General features: G+C 45.5%; 1 non-coding gene across 1 annotated transcript; it reads left to right on the forward strand.

Moving 5' to 3' along the window:
- Positions 1 to 663: 663 nt before the first annotated feature.
- TRNAK-UUU (transfer RNA lysine (anticodon UUU)) lies at positions 664 to 736 on the forward strand. The gene has a single exon. It is a non-coding gene; the product is annotated as a tRNA-Lys (tRNA).
- The last annotated feature ends 9,001 nt before the right edge of the window (positions 737 to 9,737 follow it).

A 9,737-nucleotide genomic window follows, 5' to 3' on the forward strand; every position in this document is an offset into this window, starting at 1 on the left:
AGCCAGGAAGGAGTAGAAAAAGCAACTGAAATGAGAAGACAGGCCTGGCATCACCAACAAGAGGGTCTGTAAGAAAGTCAGGAAAAAGAGAAGTTGAGGCCTTAGCCTCGGGGTGAGGACCTGTGAGGGAGCCTCTGGGATGTCTTGTGCACCAGATGCCCGGACTTTGAGAGGATGCACTTGGTAGGGCAAGGTGTCCCATACATGCATCTCCCAGACAGCCACCCTCCCCCACCAGACTTCCCCCAACCTTGATTTTGGAAGCGTTTCTTTTCCCATTTTTCAATTCATCAAAAACTTAAGGCAGGGCTTCCCTGGTGGTGCAGTGGTTGGGAGTCCGCCTGCCGATGCAGGGGACACGGGTTCGTGCCCCGGTCCGGGAAGATCCCACATGCCGCAGAGCAGCTGGGCCCGTGAGCCATGGCCGCTGAGCCTGCGCGTCCGGAGCCTGTGCTCCGCAACGGGAGAGGCCCCAACAGGGAGAAAATACCGCAAAAAATAAATAAATAAAAAACTTAAGGCACACCTGAAACTAACACAACATTGTAAATAAACTATACTCTAATATAAAATTAAAATTTTTTAAAAAGGAGTTTAAAAAAAACCTTATGGCATGTGCCAATCAGAGTTTCCTCTCAGCTAGAGAGAATTGGTTCAGGGAATTCTTTGGTGGTCCAGTGGTTAGGACTCAGCACTTTTACTGCCGTGGGCCCAGGTTCAATCCCTGCTCGGGGAACTAAAATCCAAGCCGTGCAGCCAAAAAAAGAGAGAGAGAGAGTTGATTGAGTCAAGAAACATTTATTGAGCACATGCCTTGTGTCTGGCTCTATATTAGGCATTAGGGTTACAATAGTAAACAGAATGGATATGGTCCTTGCCTTGAGGGACTTGCTACAATTTTCTTGTCTAGCCACCAGTGCCCCCTCCCCATTGCAGACTCACTGCTGCAATGAGAGAGCCCCCATTAGAATAGCACTCATTTTTTCATGAGACTGTAATGAAGAAGATGACTGGAGAAGGCAGACCCCTTGAATCGTGGGTCACAGAACGCACACACCCCCCACGCCCGAACTCTCCAGAATGTGTACAACTGGGATCTCCAGCCGGGCTGGAGAGGAGCTTATCTTTATCCAATTCAATATAATAAATACTTCCAGAGCCAGAAATGCCCAAGACTCCATGTCAAGGGTTGAGGATACAGCCCTGCCTGCATAGAGTTAGCTGAACAAACAATCAATAAAACATAACGTTGGAATATAGTGCTGTAAGCGAATGTTAGGGTGCCCAGTGATGTCAGAGCACATAGGAGGAGCCTAACCCCAACTTGGAGGTTGGAGAAGACTTCTTAGAGGGAAGGGATGTCTCCTCTGTGAACCTAAAAGGAATAAGAATCTAGTTCAGGAAGACTCTTGTGAGTCTCCAAGCATGGGCTTGGAGATGAGAGACAGCAGGAGGCCATCAGCAATGAAAGAAGTTTGGAATGACTGGAACTTGTAAAGGTCCACGCGGGGAGGAGCTAGAAAGAAGTCAGATCCTGGAGGCCTTCCAGGCCATGTTAAGAATCTGGACTGAATTCTATGGAGATACTAGAATTGATTTAAGGAGGGGCAGGACGGGAGCAAAGTTGAATTTTAGGCAAGATTAGCCTGGAGGATGCCAAGAGGCAGGGAGGCTACCACTGTAATCTAGCAGGAGCGGGTGCTTCCCTGGCCTGCGGCTGAGGGCAGGGAATTTGGAGAAAGTGAATCGGGAGAGAGGGAAGTTGAATGTGAGCTGTAAGAGAGAGTGGAGTCCTTACCTTAGGCCATAGCTGGTGCTGTTGACACAGCTGGGGGACAAAAGGAACACAAATTTGGGAAGGGAAACGGAGTCCGCTCTTCAACCTGATACATTTGAAAACAACTCAGGCAGGGAAGGATTAAAATGAGGAGAAAATCCAGAACAGAATCTTGAGTAACTCTAGCATTTTCCAGTGAGCAGAGAAGATGCTGAGAAACAGCTAGGAATCTTTATCTCCCGAACGTTCAGCTCTTGTCTCTGAATCCATAAGACAGGCTTTGGTCAAATTTAAAGAGCTATCTATGCTTACCATCTAAGTTCAACATTATAAAATGTGGCCAGACATATCAGGTGATTTTATACTTATGAGTGATTATAAACATTCTATGAAAACATGAGAGCTTTAATTGTTATATGAGTGGCAATACTAGATTATTTTTTCCCTCACTCATACTCTTCTTTTTTTTTTTCTTTTTTTTTTTTGCGGTACGCGGGCCTCTCACTGCTGTGGCCTCTCCCGTTGCGGAGCACAGGCTCCGGATGCGCAGGCTCAGCGGCCATGGTTCACGGGCCCAGCCGCTCCGCGGCACGTGGGATCCTCCCGGACCGGGTCACGAACCCGTGTCCCCTGCATCAGCAGGCGGACTCTCCACCACTGCGCCACCAGGGAAGCCCACTCTTTTCTTTTAGACAAGTATGAGAATTTATTTGCAATTGAAATTTTTGGAATACAAATCAATAATAATCATTATTTTACAAGGTTTTCTAACATGAATAAATAGGCAGAACATTTTAATAGTAACAAACAGAATTATGTAAATTAACTGCAAAAACTACCCCCAAGCTGAAGAGATGCTTTTCCATTTAGACAATAACTAACCTTTGTTTTTTTCATACTCGTAAATATTTATATCCATATTTGTATCCACATTTGGATTTCAGATCACGGAGTGAGGTTGAAGCCAGATTCTTGTCCTAAGGATACACAGTGCTAGCTCTGTACCCCCCACTTGCAGTCTTTGGCAGGCACTGGAGAACTTAAGGCAGGGCTCACTTTCAGAGACAAAAAAATATGTATGATTCCAGTGACCAAGATTGCATATTGTCCTCCAGTAATCATTCTCCCCTCCTACTCAGTAATTGAGCCTCTGGGTCACTGTTGTTGTTATTTTGGTTTTTTTGTTTTGTTTTGCTTCTTGGGACAAAATCATCCTTTCACAGTCTCTCTTGAAGCTAGATGTGGTCATGAAGAAAAGTTCTGGCCAATAGGATGTAAGCAGAAGTTGTGGGTGCAACTGTCAAGAAGTGTCCTTAATAATAAAGGGCATATCGTTTTCAATCTGATCTTTTTGCTGGATGGAAAACAGGTGATGACTGGAGCTTCAGCAGCGATTTTAGACTATGAGGCAACCTTGAAAATGGAAACTACACCCTGTAATGCAGTAAAATGGAAGGTCCCTGACCCAAGAAGCTCCAAACAACCCCTTATAAACTACCTATTGTCTTCTGGGAAATGTAGCAGAGATACAATTCTATCTTGTCAAGTCTCTTCTTTTGAATTTTTCTGTGACTTGCAGCCAAGCTTGATCCTAACTAATGAAGTCAGAAAGGGTTTGCTCGTTCTAACTACAAATACAACTACCCTCACTCAAAAATGAAAGCTGTCTGGGGAGAGAAGGGCTGAAAGCGTACACACAGCTGCATGACATCCCCATTAAGCCTACCAAGACTGGATGTCTCCCTGCGACGTGCTCACATTTACGACGTTCCTGTGGAATTCTAAGTGTGTGTGTGTGTGCGCGCGCGTGTGTTTTAAAACTCTCATTCCGAAGCGCTGCTTGTTCAACTTAATTTGTCTTTAGATAGTTAGTGACACAAAAGGAAACGCAAAGAAGACAAAAGGAAGGACACATTAGCTCTCTTTTCATCTTCTTTCTCCTGGTCTCGTGGTTTCATTTTTCGTGATATCCTTGTTCTTACCCCGCATATATTCTTACAGTCTGCACATTTCTGGCCTCCTCTCTTTGCCACTTTCAGATCCTCAACATATTTACATCCTCGTTCGATTTTTCATGCTTTAAAAATATGCCTTCAGAGTAAACTTCATGCCCACATTTCGAGGTCATAAAACGATCCTGCAGGTAAACCGTCCACAGAGTTTAGGCCAACTTCCACCAGGCTCTTGGCAGAGAAAGGCAGCCCCACGAGGCAAGGAGATGACGATTCCTGACTGACTCAGGAACTGAATGAGAGAACTCTGAGTTTCTCCTCTCCCTGCCCTGACACAGCTACAAATGTACATCGACCTCTGGGTGCTAACTCAAGCCTCCAATCCAGCTATCACTGAGTCTTGAATCATATACTTTTTCTGCTCAAAATTTGAGGGAAGGGAGTCCTTCATAGCCTTAAATAAGAATCAAAATCAGTTTTCCTCTGTGGCCTGTCTCCTCAGCATTTACCCCACTGGATTGCATCAGTCAGCTGACAAACGTTCATTCAGCCCCACCTGTGCCAGGCACCGTGCTAGACTCTGGGGAACCGTGGTGGAGAAACAAACAAGATCTCTGCACTGCGGGGCTTAGCTTTTGTTGCGGGGAGACAGACCAAAAACAAACCAGGCCCTGATTAAAGTGCTCTGCCATCATCTGGGGCTGTGTGAGGCTATCCTAGGAAGCCTCAGCTGGTCCAGTGCCTCAAAGGATCTTCCCTGCGTGCCATATGTGTGGAACCTAGAAAAATGGTACAGATGAACGGGTTTGCAGGGCAGAAATAGAGACACAGATGTAGAGAACAAACGTATGGACACCAAGGGGGAAAAGCGGGGGTGGGTGGTGGTGGTGGTGGGATGAATTGGGAGATTGGGATTGACACATATACACTAATATGTGTAAAATAGATAACTAATAAGAACCTGCTGTATAAATAAATAAATAAATAAAATTCAAAACAAAAACAAAAAACTTCATGCAAGGGCTTCCCTGGTGGCGCAGTGGTTAAGAATCTGCCCGCCAATGCAGGCGACACGGGTTCGAGCCCTGGTCCGGGAAGATCCCACATGCCTCGGAGCAACTAAGCCCGTGCACCACAACTACTGAGCCTGCATTCTAGAGCCCACGAACCACAGCTACTGAATCCTGGGCGTCTAGAGCCCGTGCTCCGCAACAAGAGAAGCCACCGCAATGAGAAGCCCGCGCACTGCGACGAAGAGCAGCCCCCGCTCGCCACAACTAGAGAAAGCCCGCACGCAGCAACGAAGACCCGACGCAGCCAAAAATAATAAATAAATAAAGCTGCGAGCAATTCTGAAGAAAGTAGCTATATTCTGCTATTATTTTTAAGTCATTCAGAAAGTTAGGTCCCACAAGAAGTGTATGTTTGGGGCAGTTACGAAGATAGCAAATCACACTCTCCCGTTTCTAGAAATGAGTTTTGAGTGCCCCCAAAGGAACTGTAATATTCCGAGACTGAATCACAAAATGATTGAACACACTCAACTGACGAACTGTCCTTGTTCAACAGAGACAATTTGGAGAATTCCCTGGCGGTACGGTGGTTAGGACTCTGTGCTTCCACTGCAGGGGCCATGGGTTCCATCCCTGGCCTGGGAACTAAGATCCCACAAGCCATACCGCGCAGCCAAAGAGGGAGAGAGAGAGAGAGAGAGAGAGAGAGAGAGAGAGAGAGAATTTGTTGCCCCTGGGATTGGTTATCGTGATATTTGAATGTAATCGAGACTCTCGTGATCTCATGACGGGCCCAAAGCTGGTTCTTCAGTCATCCTGGGGGTGGAGTTGTCTTGGGGAGATGAGACACATATACTGTCATCCGGCCCCCTTAGCTAATGTTTCACAGGTTGACAATGACAGAGTGATTGCCTTTGATTAAGGCACATTTTCGATTATCCCCTGGGTGCGTACAGCCTGTTAGAGTTTGTGCTACAAAATAAAAAACCCAAGGCCCTTCAAGGATCCCACAAGAGGTTCCAAATTCCTGATCGTGTGTGTGTTTGGTTAATTATTTGATTGCTCTCTAAGCGTATTTATGAAATGACTTCACTGCGTGGTAGATGTCTGAATGGTTAGTGATGATTCCTGCTTGGAGAAAACCCAACCAGTTGGTTGAGTTCTAGCTCTGCTCAGCTGTGATTTGATACCACCAGAGGGCGCAAGAGGCCAGCTCAGAATCTCAGTCCACTCCGGGTGAGCTCATAATTAGTGCCTGAAACCAAGCCAAGTGTTCCCAAATGTTCTGGAGAGAAACCAGGTCAGGGCCTCTCCCTTCCCCCAAGACTCCCCAGTCACCCCTAGAAACCGCTTCAGTTCCAGTCCAGCCCTCAACAAGCTAAGGTTCCACCGGAAGGACTGACCCTGTCTGGAGTCATCCCTAGAACACTAAGGTTTGTGTGTCAGTACAAGGGGGAGGGGAGGACGATGCAATTAAAACTACAGCCAGTTTCCATCCCCAACCAAGTGTCAGGCTCTGTGCTACGTAGACAGGTAATTTATATAAAAAGGTCAGCGATAACATAGAGGTACAAATATAAGGCCATGAAAGCACAGAATCGGGGCGCTTTACCAAACCAGACGTTAGGGAAGACTTCCCCTGGCTGTGTCTGAGCTAAGTCTTTTTTTTTTTTTTTTTTTTCCTGAGCTAAGTCTTGAAGAGTAAGTAGAAATAACCCGGGAAGAAAGGCGAGAGATGTGTTCTTTGCAGAGGGAATGGCTTAAGCACAGGCATAGAGGCTGGGGAGAGGGGAGGCCATGTACCCCATCAGAGGCAGGGACGGGCACCCCTTGCTTTTGTGAGCAACTCTAGCAGATTTGAAATCTGACAGCCCCTAGGGACTTCAAAGAGACAACTCAGGACCTGAACTTAAGTTCAACTCAAATTAAAATGTCCCAAATGGGCTCCTGTAACAAATATCACTGCCTTGTAATGTTGAGTCTGCATCGATTGCTAGAATTCTCAAACACTGAAATAAAAACCTTAGCTGCTGGCAAGGAATGTCATAGTAGGTTCTTCATTTATCACCACAAAAACAGTACAGTATTTTGACAGACTGTCCTGCATCGTGGAGCTACAAGATGTAACTTTCTGAGGCTCTCCCATGGAGATAGTACTCTAAAATCAGCAGGCAACATGAGAAATATTTCTTATCAAATAATTTTCCATGGCAGCCCTGTGAAAAACCTGATATTATTACTGTAGTTTATCCCCATTATGTAACTTGGGAGCATTAAGGTCAATTGAACCACAGTGATATATCCAGCTAAGAGACTCATGTTTTTATGTTGTCATGTTACCATAGACACAAATAACACTTGACTGACACATGCACACATCTTTAAGAAGAATCTTAATAATTCAGATCCAATACCTATTTCCATTCTAGTCAAATTCAGGCATGGTTGTGATGACTTCCAATCTTTCTTTTATTTTGAATTTTATTTTATTTTTTTATACAGGAGCTTCTTATTAGTTACCTATTTTATACACATTAGTGTATACAGGTCAATCCTAAACTCCCAATTCATCCCACCCCACCACCACCACTCCCCGCACCCGACTTCCAATCTTTGAATTGAATTCTCTACCACTAACCCATCTTCTACTAAATAAGGGTGCAATGACATGATTTTATTTGTAAAAGCACATGAAAGTAAGTTTCTTTTAAGACGTATTTCAACACTCCTTGAGATAATTAGAGACACACCAGACTATCACACACACACACACAAGAGGAATGGCTAATATAAATTTCATCGAAGTTTCCTGTGGGTCATCTAAATTTGCCAGTGACAGAATCTCTATTAGGTTGACAACTCTACCATTTGTAGCTGCTGTTTCTATAGGTCTAAAAATGGTTGGACATCAGCAATTAACATGGTTTAACCTAATACCTAGCCTACTAAACTAGTCTCTTATTGCAGGTAGAAATGGACATCAAACATTTCTTCTGCACACTTAATGAAGGAATTGTCTATAGCTGGATGCTTGAATATTTAGGTTTTACCCTGGCCTTCAAATGAGATCGAATGTATTTCCAAATAGAAGACAATTTAAAACTGCAGGCTTACACTTCAAATAGTGGTTATCTTATCTCCATGAGTACTGTTTGCTTTCCCCTAAGCCACCAATAAAACTTGAGAAAGTAGAATTGGCCACTCAAGAATTCCCTGCCCCTACCGCACCTGGAAGACAGAGAAAGAGCTTGTCTGATTGGGTGCTGCGTAATCCTTGGTGTTTGAGCACAGTGACCTGACAAGATGACTGGTTAAAATGCACAGCCGTGACCACACAAGTCTCATTCTAAAGCTCAAACTTATTACAACCACACATACCATTCAGAGGATAAATGCCTCAAGTCTACATAATACCTGAAGGTTGGATGAAAAATAAATATTTCAGTTATCCTAAACTTTCAAAATCCTGACAAACCACTGGAAATATGGGTCACTTTTCTTTCATTTAAGTTTTTCTGTTCCTTTTGTGTGTGTGTGTGTGGTACGCGGGCCTCTCACTGTTGTGGCCTCTCCCGTTGCGGAGCACAGGCTCCGGACGCGCAGGCTCAGCGGCCATGACTCACGGGCCCAGCCGCTCCGCGGCATGTGGGATCTTCCCGGACCGGGGCACGAACCCGTGTCCCCTGCATCGGCAGGCGGACTCTCAACAACTGCGCCACCAGGGAAGCCTTGTTCCTTTTTTTTTTTTTTTGATGTGGACCACTTTTTTTTTAATTAATTGATTTATTTTTGACTGTGTTGGGTCTTCGTTTCTGTGCGAGGGCTTTCTCTAGTTGTGGCAAGCAGGTGCCACTCTTCATCGCGGTGCACGGGCCTCTCACTATCGTAGCCTTTCTTGCTGCGGAGCACAGGCTCCAGACGCGCAGGCTCGGTAGTTGTGGCTCACGGGGCCAGTTGCTCCGCGGCATGTGGGATCTTCCCGGACCAGGGCTCGAACCCGTGTCCCCTGCATTGACAGGCAGATTCTCAACCACTTCACTACCAGGGAAGCCCGATGTGGACCATTTTTAAAGTCTTTATTGAATTTGTTACAATATTGCTTCTGTTTTATGTTCTTTTGGCCGCGAGGCATGTGGGATCTTAGCTTCCCGGCCAGGGATCGAACCCACAGCCCCTGCATTGGAAGGCAAAGTCCCAACCACTGGACTGCCAGGGAACTCTCTCTATTCCATTTTAAATGCCATTTTACACCTTCCCAAAGTATTTCTGAATATGCTAGCTTATTTGATGCCCTTCACAACCACTTACAATGCAAATCTGACTGTGTCCCCCGCAAAGCTTTTCAGTAGTCCTCCAGTACTATAAGATCCAGTTCCAGAATCCTGGGCACTGCCTACGAAGCCCACCATAGAGCCCTTGATCACATTCCCAGCCCTGCCCTGGGCACCCCTGCCTGCACCCAGCTGCTTTCAACATCCTGTTGTTTGGGTCAAACCTGGCCAACTCAGAAAACGCTCATTTACTTTTTCTTCCCTCTTGTGTTCTCTGGTTGGTATTTGGGCTCCTTTCCTTTTTTTCCAACTAAAAGATTTTTCTTTGATTTCAACTATCTATGACCTAAGGGGAAGAGCTGGACATTTTCTACTTTCCGGCCAAGAGAGAATAATGTTAAAGATATCTTTGCGGCCTTCCTGGTGGCAAAAGCTTACTTGTTTATCCAGAGCTACGGGGCTGGGAAGAAATGGGAGAGGCTGTGGACTCCTAGAAGAGAGTACCTCATTCCGAATGGGAATGTTCCTCCTTTTTCTTTCCTGAGAGTTCAGGGCTGGCAAGGGTGTAGGTGTTCTGAGTCATTTTGACCTTCTCCATTTCCCTGGGGATCAGCCTCGCACCAACAGAGGTGGCGGGAAGTCCTGATTCACAAACTATAGATTTTCACCCAAACTTGATTCTCCCCTAGTTCTTTCCCGTCTCAGGCAACGACACCACCAGCCA

Source organism: Orcinus orca, chromosome 4 (genome assembly GCF_937001465.1).
Source record: "Orcinus orca chromosome 4, mOrcOrc1.1, whole genome shotgun sequence".
Lineage (NCBI taxonomy): Eukaryota > Metazoa > Chordata > Mammalia > Artiodactyla > Delphinidae > Orcinus > Orcinus orca.